Source organism: Pongo abelii, chromosome 2, assembly GCF_028885655.2.
Source record: "Pongo abelii isolate AG06213 chromosome 2, NHGRI_mPonAbe1-v2.0_pri, whole genome shotgun sequence".
Classification (NCBI taxonomy): domain Eukaryota; kingdom Metazoa; phylum Chordata; class Mammalia; order Primates; family Hominidae; genus Pongo; species Pongo abelii.
Genome location: NC_085928.1, coordinates 70285315 through 70300977, shown reverse-complemented (window position 1 = coordinate 70300977; position 15663 = coordinate 70285315). Strand labels below are relative to the sequence as shown.

At 43.7% G+C, this 15663-nt stretch overlaps 1 long non-coding RNA gene across 1 annotated transcript in view; it reads right to left on the bottom strand.

The window, feature by feature from the left end:
* LOC129058535 (uncharacterized) overlaps positions 1 to 15238 on the bottom strand; it is a 187616-nt gene extending 172378 nt beyond the window's left edge. The window contains exons 1-2 of the long non-coding RNA XR_008523700.2: positions 14359 to 15238; positions 11667 to 11815 (exon numbers count right to left, since the gene is read on the bottom strand). This is a non-coding gene — a long non-coding RNA (uncharacterized LOC129058535). The remainder of the gene's footprint in view (positions 1 to 11666; positions 11816 to 14358) is intronic.
* Between the last annotated feature and the right edge of the window lie 425 nt (positions 15239 to 15663).

Here is a 15663-nt window from a genome sequence, read left to right as displayed (position 1 = left end):
GTGACGGACATGAGACTCAGGACAATAGTGTGATGGCAGGGGCAGGGATGAGATGAGGGAGGAGCCCTACACTTACAGGTAAGTTATTGTCAAAATCTGAGATTTTGTTTTAAATTTGAGGTCATGAGTATTCATTACGTGATTCAAATATGAAATTTTTAGTATGTGTATAAACCAAGAATCCTTAATTAATTAATCCTTAATTTAATTTTGTGAAGCAGAGGACCAGTGACAACAATTCCTTCTTGGTCAGGATGCTGTGCAGATGCAGAATGAACAGCCCAGCTCTTACACAACTCCCCAGCACACAGCAGGCCCACAGTAATAGGGCGGTGGTTGTTATGTGTGTATGTGGCTCAAAAACAGCTTGAAGTAGGCTAAAGAAAATAAAATCATTTTATTCCAACCCCCTCTGCCTTGTGGCTTCACTGATTTTAAGAATAAATACAATCTTTCCATTCTTGAGGGGCCCATGCTTTTAAAAATCGCCTAGCTCTTGTCTGATAGATAAGGTGACCTACTCACTTCCAAATCTCAGCAGATTTGTTTTGAAGAGGGAGCTCTTTAAGATACTGGGATGTGTCGCACTATCCTTTGCTTCATAAGGAGCTCTCACAGTTTGATCTCTGGCCCTGTCCTTTTGAACCATTTCACTTGGTCTGGACCTCAGGTTAAATGAAAAACTGGCTTTCCACAGAGAGTGAGGGTACCTTGTTGACACAGCTCTTCTACCTGGCCATAAATTAGAGTTTTGTTTTTTTTTTTTTCTTTTTCTTTCCTTCCGTGGAACACAAGGAACAGAGAAGTCATTTAAGCCATATGAATTCTCGCAGGCTCAAAAAGCAAGTTGCCAGCCTTAAAAACATGTCTCTGTTTCCTTTGGCTAATTTGCAAATCCAGTAATATTTTCAGATAAGAAGGTAAACAGAGGATGGAGGAGATTAAGGAGCCCTATCTTGGCCTAGTATCTTTATAGAGCGACCAGGAGAAACAATGTTACTGAAGTCTTTCCTTTTCAGGGAAAAGAATAGTAGCCAAGCCCATAATAGCCTCAAAACCTGGGAGGGTGATTGTATTAGTCTGTTCTCACACTGCTTTGAAGAAATACCCGAGACTGGGTAATTTATAAAGAAAAGAGGTTTAATTGTCTCACAGTTCTGCATGGCTAGGAGGCCTCAGGAAACTTACAATCAGGGAGAAGGCACATCTTTGCAGGGTGGCAGGAGAGAGAATGAGAGCCAAGCAAAGGGGATGGCTCTTTATAAAACCATCAGATCTCTGAGAACTCACTCACTATCACAAGAACAGCATAGGAGTAACCACCCTGCCATGATCCAATTACCTCCTACCAGGTCCCTCCTATGACACGTGGAGATTATGGGAACTACAATTCAAGATGAGATTTGGGTGGGGACACAGTCAAACCATATCAGGGAGGGAGGTACTTCTCTCTGCACCTTCAAGAAAAACGGGAAAGCAGTGAATAGGGTGCCAGACATACTTGCACCAGATCTCAGCCTCAAGGCTTAGAGACAAGGAACAGTGTCAAAAAAGAAACTGGTAGTCTACAGTCAGAGCTCTAGGATGAAATGAGCTGCCTGGAGAGGGAGCAAGTTCCTCATTTTAAAAAAATCCATTATCTTTCAGTAAGTCCTTATTTGCAAGGATACTGAGGAACAGTCTCAAGATGTTAGAACCAGATCAAACGTTTTAACCTAGGGCTTGAATTCGGGGAGGTAAGGGGGATGAATTATCAGAAACTGAAGGTGAAAGTTTGCATAGATTGAATGAGGATTCACATCTTCTATAATATTCTCAAAGAAGTGTGTGTTCTTAAGAAAGATAGTGAATCAATAGTATAAACGATCCTTAACGTTGCTTCCCCCACCAAATCCCAAGACCTGGAATCATTTATGTCTTTGAATTCAGGCTGAGGTAAGTAGATATTTTATAGGCTTAATTTAAATATGTATCCAACTAGAAAGTAGGCTCCACGAAGACAAGGATTTTTATGTTCCCTTCATTGCTCCATCACCAGCCTCTAGAACAGTGATTGACACATACTAGGTACTTGGAAAACATTTGTTGTTGAGTGGATGAATTGACCCTAGCTGAAGCCTGCATTTCTTTTGCTTAGTGTGACCCACAGACAAATTATACCCCATATGACTGGCAGTGGAGGTGGCTGGACCTTAGCAAACACTCATCTTTGGACTTTATCTGCACCAAGTCAAGGAGTGTCCCACATGATGCTACTGACAACGACATCTGCAATCGATTGTCAATGCCTGATTATTTCATCTAATGGAGCAACTCTGAAATGTTACCCTACCCCCTACAGCAAAACAACCCTTCCCAGTCTAGAAAGGAAGGTGTTAACTGTGGCCCTGGACACTGGATTTATAAAAGGCATCCGCTGTTCCTGACTTCCAACCTTCCCATGTTGTTGATATTGAAACCTAATTGTGTTGATGTTGGTCTCCAAGGTAAACAAAGCTTTACAGGGGAAATGTTTGGACTTAGAGATTCCTGTTTGCTCCAAGTATGGACTAATGGCCAGAATAATGAACATTTTCATTCATTTCCTTTTAAAGTGCTTCTGCTAATGTAGCTAAGTGGACAGCTCAAAACAGTTCCTATTGCCCAATTATCAAAAACAGTTTCTGGAATACGATCAATACTTCCCATCCTTGTGGAATTTGCACTTAGAGAAAATCCCAAGACTTGTACCTTTATGAAGGCCCCAAGATCCTGAGGGTAGAGCAAGAAAAGAGGGGAAGTAGAAGAAGGGAAAAGAGAGAGGAAAGAGAGGGATGGACATCAACTGCTGACGTGAGTGCTTATTACATGCCTGGTACAAAGTTAAGTTTTTCAAATATACGACCTCATTAAATCCTTTTGACAGCCCTAAATGAAATGTTTTCTTTTCCCTATTTTTCAGATAAGAAAACTAAGGCCCAGAGACAGTTCAAGGTCACACAGTTGAAGTATGACCATGTTGGGATTTGATGCGAAAGCCTGTGCTCTTATCCACTAGGTTGCACTGCCTCTCAAATCTTGTTCCTCTCTCTCCTCACCATATGTAGTTTTCCCCATAGTGTGAGGATGGTTTCTGAATTCAATTGTGAGTCCTCTGGCCTGGAAAGAAGACATAATGCATATATAAAACAAGTAACAAATGGTGGTAGCAGATGGTAAAGGCTGGAGATGAAAGTAGAGGTTGGTGGGTAGACCAATGAACTTGGACCTTCTCTGGAAGGCAATGGTGGCCAAGGCAGGGTTGGAAGTAGGGGAGGAGCATGGCCAGGACTGTGTGTTAGAAACAGCACGCTGATGGTGGTGTGCAGCCCACATGGGGTCCTGAACAAGACAGACATCACTGGGCTGAGGAAGTCGTCTAGCCCATGAGTGGCACTTGTGGAAGGACTGAGCCTGGCAAACCTCAGCCTTGTAACCCAGTCTGGGAAGCCAGCCTCTGTTGGGTTTGGCAAGGAGACATGTATGAGCTCAGCAGGAGGGAATGCAGAGTGTCACTGGTTTAGAGAGGAAAACGATCTGCTGAACCAAGACCACAGCTGGGCCATCCTACAAAAGGGCTTGGCAATGTGTCCAGGGCTGCCTTTGTTTTCAAACACATGTGGTATCACATCCACACTGGAGGCAGCCTCAACCTTGGCACTCAGGGGCTTACAGCTCTGAAAACAGTTCCTAGGAATCTTGCTCCTCCAGGTGTGGTCCAGAGACCAACAGCATGAGCATCACCTGGGAGCTCAACAGAAATGGAGAATCTCAGGCTCCACCCAGAACCTGCATTTTAAAAAGTTCCCCAGGTAATTATTTTAAAATTGAGAATCACTGTCCCAACATAGTGAATCAGAATCTCTGGAGCTACATTTCTCAAATCTGCATAATTTCTAAGTTCACCAGATGAATCAGACACATACTAAAGTTTGGTCACCAGGCCAGGAAACCTTTGAAATGTCCTAAGAATGTCAATATTGCAGCATCTAAACTACGTTCTTCATAGGCCTCCCATACCCAGGAGTGTCACAAAAATTCCCTGTGAGCAGGCACGGGCAATATTATGATTTGACCTGCAATGTATCAACTTCTAAAAAAGGCATTGTAACAGCTTATACACAGAGCAGGTGGTCAGCTAAGGAGCATAATAGAATGTGTTCTAATGAAACTCCACAACCCGCCACCCACTGAGCATGTCTCTCCATATCTGGAGGAGTTCAGAGCCTAAAACCCCACCACTGGCTTAAACTGTGCTTCTTTTTAAAAATTGCAAGTTTTTTTTTCTTGAATAAACACACACACTTACACTCAGATTAAGTTTTTGATGATTTTTCAGAGCCCACTTTTCCTAGTGGCAATTTATTAGCAAGTATTTTCAGTCTACCTCCAAAGAATATCTTGGATGTTCCACCTCTCTACACATCCACTGCCACATCTTGTCTCATCTGCATGCCTTCAAGAACCTCCCAGCTGATCTCTCCACCTCTACTCCTGCCTGTTTTAGTCTCTACTCCACAAAGAGCTCCAAGTGCCCATTGGAAGACATAAATCAGACCATGTCATACCCCAGCCTGAGGCTAAGATCTGCCTGTATCAATGTCCTTCAGGTGCTTTAACAAATAATTACCACAAATAGATGATGGCTTAAAACAACAGAAACGACTTATCTCCTGTTTCTGAAGTCTGGAAGTCCAAAATCCACATCACTGGGCTAAAATGAACATGTCAGCACGACTGTGCTCCTGGCTCTAGGGGAGAATCCATTCTTTGCTACTTCCAACTTCTAGAAGTTGCCGGCATTCCTTGGCTTGTGGTTGTATCACTCCAATCTCTGTCCCATGTTCACATTGCCTTGTCCTCTTCTGTCTGTGTTGACTCTCCCTCACCTCCCTTTTATAGGAACACATGTGATTACATTCAGAGCCCACCTGGATAATCTTCCCATCTCAAGATCCTTAACATAATCGCATCTGCAAAGTGTGGTTTTGTAATATCAGATAACATTTACACGTCCCAGGGATTAGGATCTGAATACCTTTTGGAAACCATCATTTAGCCTGCCACATTGCCTTTCCATTACATGTAATAAAATCCTAAGTCTTTACTGTGGCCCATAATGTCCTACTGATATGGCCCTGACCCACCACTCAGGCCCCATTTTCTTCCACTTTTCTCCTCTCCCAGCCCACCCTGCCGGTCTACTTTCAGGTCTTCAAGTATGTTCCTACCCCCACAGCCTTTGTTTTTGCAGTTCCTTTTGCTTGGAATGTAATCTTGGCCTAATGTGCTGAGTGAATGAATAGCTTATTCCCACGAGCTCAGAAAAGACAATGGCAAAACTAGAAGGAGCAGCACGGCTTGAAACTAATTTGCCTGCTTTTCAATTTGACCTAGAGAGTTTTCTGGTTAAAGATGTTTTTACCCCCTCTTTTTTCAATTACCAAATATCCCAAAATAGCCACAGTTCTTAGTTATCTGTGGGCTCTCTAGAAGGGAGTCACTTTAGACAATTGTAGCCATCTGAATTGGGTACTAATGGAAATCATGTCACATGGAACCATCTCCAGGTTCCTTGTTTTGTAAAAACAAGGCAGTCTGAGAAAGTCCAATAGATTGGCATTCCAATCTATTTTGACTTCCAGCAAGAATTTTGATGAGGCTGCTTCTTCTAGTGCTTGATGAATGCTCATTGTTGACTTTGGGCAATTTTACAAAAGCCACTGCTTCATCCTGCCCTGGAGACAGAAGGCCTGCCCGTGGCTAAGTGGCCTTTACTTACCTCCTGACTCTGAGAGCAAAGCTATCATTAAATGGAATTTCTAATAGGTTATTATGATGAAAACATAAATATAAGGAGGTTCTTTTGCCCCATAAAGAAAGATGCTAACTTCTGTACAGTTATACAAATCAATATCAGTCACTATATTATAGATAGTAGGTTATCTAGAGTGACCAATTCAACTCATTCTGGTTTGCCTGGGACTTTCTCTGTTAGGATTGTAAATCCTGCATCCTGGAGAAACCCCTTAGTCCCAGATAAACCAGGACAGCTCGTTGCCCTAGTAGTAGCTACCTGGCCCTACCACTTGGTGAACTCAGGGCAAAAGGTATAAGTGGAGACGCACATAGCATAGGTCTAAATATGTAAGAGTTGTAAATCAAGCGAACACACTGTTGAATAAAAATATGTTCTCTCCTCCTACCATGACAAATGTTTTTGAAACAATTTGGCAGTTAAGATTTGAATTCCAAGCTCTTGAACTTCTCTCTGGATCCTGGTCTGTCTCCACCTACTCTTCCCACTTCTAGGTCTGTTCCACACCTCCAGGGTCTGTTCCACACCTCCAGGGTCTTGCTCACATATATGCCCAAACTCCATCTATAATCCATATACAGCCAGCTCTTGGTTATTGCTTGGGCCTGGGGTAAATTGTTATGAGGTTCATCTTGGAAGCAAATAAGCCCAGGAAAGAGGCACGCTCTGCTCTGGAAGTGGGATTAAGACCCCTCAAAGACCCTGAATGGGGACTTAGGTACTTAAAGCCCGGCCTAGAAGGAGTGGGTAGCCTAGATGAGGGCCAGAGTATGGTCCTCAGGACTGGAGCCACTCTTGCCTGGGCACGAGGGTGATGCTGGTAGTCATCACTCACTAGAGGCCCCCTTGTAATTGGAAACCATGAAATAATTTCCAGTTTCCAAATAAACCACCAGGTCCTTCTAGGCAGAGGTTAGAGTTGTTCAATCTAGAGAAATAAAGTTGCACAAAATCTTACAGATGCCCTCAAACTACTCCTGGAAAGAACTAAGGTCCTCGCTAGAAGAAACAATTGTAGTACAGTAGAGGGAAAAAAAATCATGTAGCAAGAGGAAAAACTGCTTAGAAAATGACTCTCATGCCTGGAGATTTATAAGAAAATTATCTGCCACAGAGGAGACCAAGAGCTTGACAAACTCATACTTCCAAGTTCATGTTAATGCTAGGATTTCTGTTTTCCTTCATGGGATTTACTTTGATGGATGATGCAGAGGGCAGTGGAAGTATCAGTAGGTTCAAAGGACTGCGTGCTCAAAATGACTTGTCTGCTTTTGCAACCTAATCATACAAGTGTGGTGCATGCCAGGAACTCTATGTTAAGTAAATAACAGTACATATGATAAGAGGTGGCGTGAAAAATCATGAAAGTAGAAAGTGATGATGTCATAGTGCGAGATAAGCTGGGTTTAGATAATGCCTCTGCAATTTACTACTGGTGGGGCTTAGGTGAGTTACTTTGCTTATGTGAGCCTTGGTTTGTTTCTAATCAAAATAGGGATCCAAACAGTACCTACCACATAAAACTGGTATGAAGACTGATTAAGATACAGCATGTAGGCCAGGTGCAGCGGCTCACGCCTGTAATCCCAGCACTTTAGGAGGCCGAGGCGGGCAGATCACGAGGTCAGGAGATCGAGACCATCCTGGCTAACATGGTGAAACCCCATCTCTACTAAAAATACAAAAAATTAGCCAGGTGTGGTGGTGGGCACCTGTAGTCCCAGCTACTCGGGAGGCTGAGGCAGGAGAATGGCATGAACCCGGGAGGCAGAGCTTGCAGTTAACCAAGATCGTGCCACTGCACTCCAGCCTGGGCAACAGAGTGAGACTCCGTCTCAAAAAAAAAAAAAAGATACAGCATGTAAAGAACTCAACCCAGTGCCTGTAGCCTGATAATTATTCCAAAATATTGCTGTGGTGGTGGTGGTAGTTGTAGTATGACACAAGTAGAGTAGTACTAATTGTCTCCAGGAATAGGCAATAATTGTAGTAATATGAAGTGTAAGCAGATTAGTTGGTGATATGCTTTGGCTGTGCCCCCACCCAAATCTCATCTTAATTATAGCTCCCAAAATTCCCACATGTCTTGGGAGGACCTGGTGGGAAGTAATTGAATCATGGGGGTGAGTCTTACCTATGCTGTTCTCTTGATAGTAAATAAGTCTCATGAGATCTGATGGTTTTATAAAGGGGAGTTCCCCTGCACATGCTCTCCTGCTGCCAAGTAAGACATAACTTTGTTCCTCCTTTGCCTTCCACCATGACTGTGAGGCCTCCCCAGCCATGTGGAGCTATAAGTCCATTAAACCTCTTTCCCTTATAAATTACCCAGTCTCAGGCATGTCTTTATTAGCAGCGTGAGAATGGACTAATACAGTTGGATTCTGAGGCTCATTTTTCTTGAGTCTCGATGAGAAGGAGTCAACTTTAGTGATAATTAAGATACTAGGTAAAAGAATCCTTTGGGGGAAGGAGATGATATATGGATGAAGCCTGAAAAAAACTGTAAAATGACCAAATGGAACTGGCAGGGAAACATGAATCATTCACGCCTTCATTAGAATATGCGGCACTGTGTCAGCCATGCCTTGAGCATAGAGCCATCCTAAACCATGTGGGGGACACCAAGAGAAGCTTCTGAGGATGCTCCCCAGCATACTCACAGTTATGAAGACTCCACCTGAGTCACTGCAGCAAGTCAGTGACATCTTAGATGATAGAAGATGGGTCACTTACTGGCAAGCCTGAATCAACACCCCCCTTAGCAACTGTCCCCATCACTGGCCAAACTTAGGTACTACACGATCTGTAGATGAATCACTTCTAAATTAAGCATGAAGATTTCCAAATTAGTTCAAAATGATCTAACATCTAGACAGAAGGTACATATCGGAGGACGGGAACATAAGGAGTGAGAAAAAATAGAAGGCTATGTTCTTTGAGAAAACAATTTATTTTCTTTTGAAAGGCAGGACCTATTTTTGCAAAAAATGACTGACTCACTTTATTTTTTGGATCATTGAAAAGGAAAGAGAGCGTGTGTAATGGATTGCTTTACAACCAAATAAAGATGTCATGTGGACATTAAGCTTTCTAATTTGGTTTATATTATTCCAGCTACAATCAAAATACACACGTGAATCTAAGATCGATTCATTTCTGGGTTGGATTGCCTAACGTTTTTCTACTGTTATAAGTAACTTCCCGAAAAACCTTTCTCATGCTTTCTGGGACTCTGGAGCATAGTTCACCCTAAGATGCCCTCTGACCTGGTCACCCCAATTCTTCCTCTTGTTCTCAAGGGCTGTGAGCCTCACTGCAGGATTACTGGCTCTTTGGGAACAAACTAGGAAGTTCCTGAGTTCTTGAAGCCTTTTGTCACAGCTTTTCCAGTTCCTAGGCATGTGATGGGGGACAAGCATTCATGGTTATTACCAGGAGCTCAGAGAGAGCAGAGTTCAACTCCCATCTCTGCCACCTGGCTCTGCATGACCACAGACAAGTTGCTTAATCACTTTGAGCTTCAGCTTCCTCATCTGTGAAATGGGAGTACTCAGAGGTCCTAACTCTAGGATTATTGGGAGGATTAAGTGTGACTATCTTTGTAAAGGGCTTGGCTCAGTGTCTACCCACATGGCAAGAGCTCCACAAATGTTAGCTCTTACTCCTTCTAATGGAGGAGGGTTTGGAATTATTTATTTAGATGTCCTAGAAGTTAAGCCACTGGAATCTGATACTTTTGGTAATAGAGAACTGTAAGCACCAGCCAAACTCAATTTTTCTTGCCTCAAGGCCCATTCTTTTCACATCATAAAGCTCCCATTCATTACCTTTTGTTGTAATTGTTTGTTTAACATCTGTCTTCCCCAGGAGAGTGAATCCTGTGTGTGTCTTTTTTACATTGCTGCATGCCCAGCAGAGCTCTTGATACAGAAAGAGATGTGCAATTGTTATTTGTTAAACGCCTGAAAGACTGCTCCACAGATTGAATAACTGAGTGATTCAATGAAAAAAAAAAAACAAACCAAATGATAGAAATTGGCCATTTATATTCAACTGGAGTATATAAAAGTCCTTTGCTAGCATGACAAGAGGTAGGACTACAGAATTGTAGATTTTACTTAGGAAATAGTAAGGTCTTTAGAGGAACACAAAATAACTATTTCTGAATATATTGAAGAGTTTAATTCTGTTTTTGCTACCCATCAATGATGGGATAGGGAGTAATACCCTACTGCAAAGCATTACTCACTTCACACTCACATGGCCCTCAAATTGTACATCCCTTCCACCCTCCGTCATAATCCAGGATCTGTTTGACAGCTTCTGACTTCAGTGTGACTGTCCATGTCAGATGACGTCATTGCTAAACCATGTGTCTTGGGTTGTGAGAAAAGCTGGGAGAATCAACAGGAAGGCCCAAAACTTTTAAAGCCTAATTTCTGATAAGTAAGAATCTTTCCTGAAATCTCCCACCCACTCTTTTCTTCTGGGTGAGCTCATCCAGTCTTTCCAGAAAGACTGATCAGCAGCAAGGCATTGCTGGACTTTGTCAGGGGGATTTGGTGTCTTCATACCTTGTTCATCAGCCACGAACACACTCATCTTTCAGAAGCTTTGGAATTCTGCCTGTGGCTGTCTGGACATTCTGCTGCATTCCCAAGGGGCCTCTTGGGATGTGCATGGTTAGCCACAGCAAATCCAAATTATGTTTTTAAATTATTACCTGCCTTGTGTGAACAAACTAAAATGGCCATTGAGCAACATGCTGACTATCCTATTTTCCTCCTAAAAATCTGTGATTGTAATAAATGGAACAATTATTTAATGCCATTTTTTGTCACAAGGGAACAATGGACTCCCAAATACAGCCTGAGCAAAATCTCTTTTTTTTTTTTTTGAGACAGAGTCTCGCTCTGTTGCCCAGGCTGGAGTGCAGTGGTGCAATCTCGGCTCACTGCAAGCTCTGCCTCCAGGGCTCACGCCATTCTCCTGCCTCAGCCTCCCCAGTAGCTGGGACTACAGGCGCCCGCCATGACGCCCGGCTAATTTTTTGTATTTTTAGTAGAGACGGGGTTTCACCATGTTAGCCAGGATGGCCTAGATCTCCTGACCGCCTGAGCAAAATCTTAAATGTCACTGGGAAGAGTTTCTCAGAGAACCAAACATGATAGCTAACTACCTGGCAATTAGCAAATAATTATACAGCTACCAAGTACCAAACACCTTCTCCATGCCAGGCACTAGGTTGCACGCTGGTTGTTTAATCTGTGTGCCAGGACTATGAGGTTGGTAGCATTGCCTCCATTTTATAATAGGTGGATTGAGGATCATGGTAAGTAGCCAACCAGGGATTTGAACCAAATTTGTCTGACTCCAAAGCAGGAGCTTCTACCCCCTTACAGGTCATACCAGCTCACTGAGATAGGAGGGAGGGCCACTGCCCACAAAGTGGAATATAATGGTGGAATCAAACTTAAACAGAGTACCATAGTGCCTAAAACACGGAGAGGAGAGGAGGAGAAGGCCTCTCATGAACATGATCCTAGTTTTCTAATAGATTAGCTGTCATCATGTGGGAAAGGGAGAGCCCGTCAAATAGATTCCAGAGGCTGGAAAAGCACAGAAGGGTGACAGCCTCAGGAAAGCAGATGTCAGCCCAAGGTAAAGAATGTTCTAACAATCAAAGCTGTCCAAAAGTACTTGGAACTGGTTGGTTAAAAAAAAAAGGGGGGGTGGGGTGGGGGAAATGAGCTGCTTGCCATGGAAAGCATCCAAGCAGAGGGAAGCACACCCTGTTGGGATGCTACAAAGTTGGGGGATACGATACCTTTGAGGTTCTGTCCAGCTCCCAGCCCCTCTGTTTGCTTTGGGAAGGTGCTTACTAATCCCCCTTGCCTGCACACAGCTACTCCTTGTTGCAGATATGCATGTAAAAGAATCTTTGCAGAATCAGTCTGACATGACAGTTTCATCTCCCTGGTGATGAAGAAAGCAATATGGGGAACTGTTATTATGAATCCTATTTATGACAAACAAGGAAGAACTGGGTGGACATTAAAAGGGAAGGGAATCTTGGGAGAGGCAGGAAACTATGGGTGTGACTCTATGCCAGGCAACGGGTGGGTGCTCTATGCACATCATCTCACTTCAGCTGGGTACCTCCCACTTGATGCCGGGCTCATCATTTCCATTTTACAGCCAGAACAACCTGGGAGAGAAGTCAATTTGCCTGTGGCCACATAGCTAACAAGTGGTAGAGCTAGGATTCAAATTCAGATATGCCTGACTTGGAAACCCTCACTCTTTCCTCTAAAGTATGCTGCCCAACCCAGTGAGGGGACGGTGAGACAGGGCACTGAGAGGACAGTAGACAGGACAGGTAAACTTTGATGGGCAGCAAATGAATAATGAGGCTTCAGCACGGAGTGGGACACAAAGGACTAGGACACTAGGTCAGAGGGAGAGGCTCGGGCAGGTAATTTCATCATTGAGGAAGGGCGAGAAACTGGAAGGAAATGGATCAAGGCAGACATCCCCTCCTTCACAATTGAGTCTAATTTTGGCCTTGAGCCCAAGCTACAGAAACTGATTCCAATCACAAATGATGCAGGGTCATAGACAGGAGCTCAGACACAGGTAACATTCAGAAGCATCTTCACCATTTTTTTTTCTAGAAAATGACATGATTTCAACATCCCACGGGGCAATGTTACCAGGTAACATTATGTTTTCCAGAAGGCTTTGGAAAATTAAAATGCCAACATGGCAAACAGAATGGAAAATGTGATAATGGGAAAAATGCTAAGGCTTTAATTATACTGATTTTTATCTCCTCTCTGTCTCTTAAATTCTGCTGGAGAACACAGGTGCTATAAGACTTCCCTCCTCCGCTCACTAATTAGAGATTCCCTGATGGGAACATGTCCAACTTTCCCTATTTACTGTTGGGTAGAAGGTTATTCTAAAATGGAATGTTATTCTAAATAGGCCACATAATTAGGTTATTGAGGGTCACCTACAATTAGCCCACAGGTGTTAAGTGATGGGTAGGGAGGAGAGGAAGTGGTTTTTATCTCTATCCCAGGTCCTGTAGCATAGCACAGCTTGGCACATGGTAGACACCCAAGAAGTGGTCGCTGGTATTTTAGCTGTGGTTTTGTACTTTTTCTCAGTGTTAACTTTGAAGTCTGACCCATGTAAGTTCAATTTCAGGCTCTGCAACCAGCTATGTGACCTTGCAAAAACTACTTGACATCCCCAGGGCTCAGTTTGCTCTTCTGTAAAATGGAGATAAGATCGCCTGACTCAGGACAGTGTCAGGAGGATTCAGTGAAATTTTGTGTGGATAGAGCCTGGCAACATCACGTTGGTGGTAGTTCAGAAATAGCACCTGGTACCAATTATCCTGAGCGTGTTCCTTGAAGCTGACAGTTCCCTCTTTGACAGGCCAATGTAAATCCACAAGCCAGCCCCCTCCAAGCTAGTTCACCCCTGCCACTACTCTCCCTTTCCCCCAAGAATCAAAGTGATTCTTAGACTAAGAACTTGGAACTGCAGTATTGCTCCTTAATCCTGTTCAACACACTTTCTCAGTGAGTCATAGTGACACCTTATTCCCTGAGGGACACGCAGATAATGACAAGGACTTTGCTATATCCCGCTGCAAACTCTACAAAGGTCAGCAAATTACAGAGATTCGGCTCAGTAAGTGGGTCCCACTCAGCAAATTGCTCTAGGTTCCCTACTATCTCCACTCACAACGAATCCCCAAAGAATCAAGAGGAGATTAATGCAACTGGTCCCCCTGGTCCAGGAATCCTTTCCCCATGGAAGGGCCATCAGGGCTCAAAGCATACTTTTGCAGACAGCCCCAAATCCACTCTTCACAGCAAGCTCTATTTTTCAGGGGCAATTTTTATTGATAATTATTTTAATGACAATATTTTTCTTGTGTCTCCAACTTACAAGTCATTTTTATGTATAGGCATTCCTGAGCATAAGAAGTCTGATGGCCCAGGATTAGATTAGCTGAGGGAAAAGTACAAAACAGAAAGTGAAGGAAACCACTCACGAGAAGTGTTTGCCCACCTGTCACCTCATGGCCCAGTGAGAGGCCCTGGTGCTATTTTCCATGACCCCATGAAAATATTCATGGTGGTGACTGTTGGCATCGCTTGTGTTCTTTGTATTTCTTTAATAAGGCAGTTCCCATACTTGAAGAGGCCGCATTTTTAAAGATGAGGAGACCCTGGCACAAGGGACTCAGTGCCTAAAGTCACTGTCAGTGGCTGAGGAAGAACTCAGCAGTCAGTGTCCTCATGACTCAAGAGCAGCCAACAGACCAGTCTGCTAGACCAGTCAACAGACTGCTAGACCAGTCAACAGACCAGGCTGCTAAATTTTTATCTTGTCTTCCCAACAACTCTAGTTGGTTTTCCTATTCTAATTCATTTCCAAGCCTCCAATTCTTCTAATTAATCCACATACTAATAGACAAAGATAATATAAAAGAAACATACCGGGCAGTCTGTATCTGAGCAAGCCGGCTAAGGTTGCCCTAGGATCATCTCTCAAACTCACTGTTGTGTCAGCGTGGGTTAGTGTTCTGGCTGGAAACACTCAAAGGGGTAGCTGAAGGGGTTATTTATAAAGGAGAAAGCATGATTCAAGGACTCCCCACTGGTTCCCACAATAGCAGAAAGCAGGGACCACCCCTAAGCTGGAAGAGGCCAAGGGAGAGAGCGGTCACCAGACCAATGGGAGCTGTGGCTTTAGGTAGGGGGGATGCCACCCCCTCCAAAACCCTGCCCAGCCCAACAGGGAGGCGGTGGGAGAATAAATACACCCACCCCTGATTTCCTGCCAGGACCGTGGACTGGCTGAATCCAATGGGAAGACAGCAAAGGAGTTCACGGATGGAGTCCAGGGGTGAACTTCCTGAGCACAGAGCTGGAGGAGGAGGGAGGAGAGTGAATCTGAGGGGCACATGGAAAATATCCAGAATAGTTCCCAAAGGCTGGGGATCCAGTCTCTCCATCCTTGTCCAGGCTATGTCCTCACCCTGAAACCAGGGGTCTTCTGAGCAATCCCAGGGTAAGTTTGGACCCCAACTAGCAATGAGGCCTGGAACAGCTTACTTAACCTAGCGGAGCTTCAGTTTCTCATCTGCAAGTAGGAATAACACACTTGCCCCTGGGGTTGTTTTAAGGATTAAACTTATAAAGCACTAATGGCACATTGGAAATAAAAGGCATGTGTTCACTTTCTTCCAGCTACCCAGAATGGGGGCTTCTCCAATTCTGCTGCCCGAAACAAAAATGATAGAGGCTTGACCACATGCACACACACCCTGAGAAGATGGATAGGCTGAATGTGTCATTAAATAGTACACTAGTTAAATTAAATGTGTAATATGGTTAAATCCTCCAGGACCATAGCTAGAGTCGTCTCCTAGATGCTAGAATAACAGAAAATGCTGCTTTAAAAATGACATACTCAGCTTATGGTACTTAGTGCCCCAGGAAAGTATAAGAATCAAGAATCAATTAAATGAAGTCTTTCACTTAAAAATAGGTACCAAGATTTTTTACCCCAAGAGAATTAAATCTTTAAAACAGAATCAGGAGTGATGGGGAAGATAGTGCATTGGTTTTCTATGCTGTGTAAGAATACCACTAACTTCACAGCTTAAAACAATACTCTTCCTCTCTCACGGTTTCCATGGGTTGGGAGTTCAGACCTGGCTGAGCTAGGTCCTCTGCTCAGGGGCTCATAGGGTCCGAGCCAGGCGTCAGCTGGGTATGAGGTCTCCTCTGAGCCTCAGG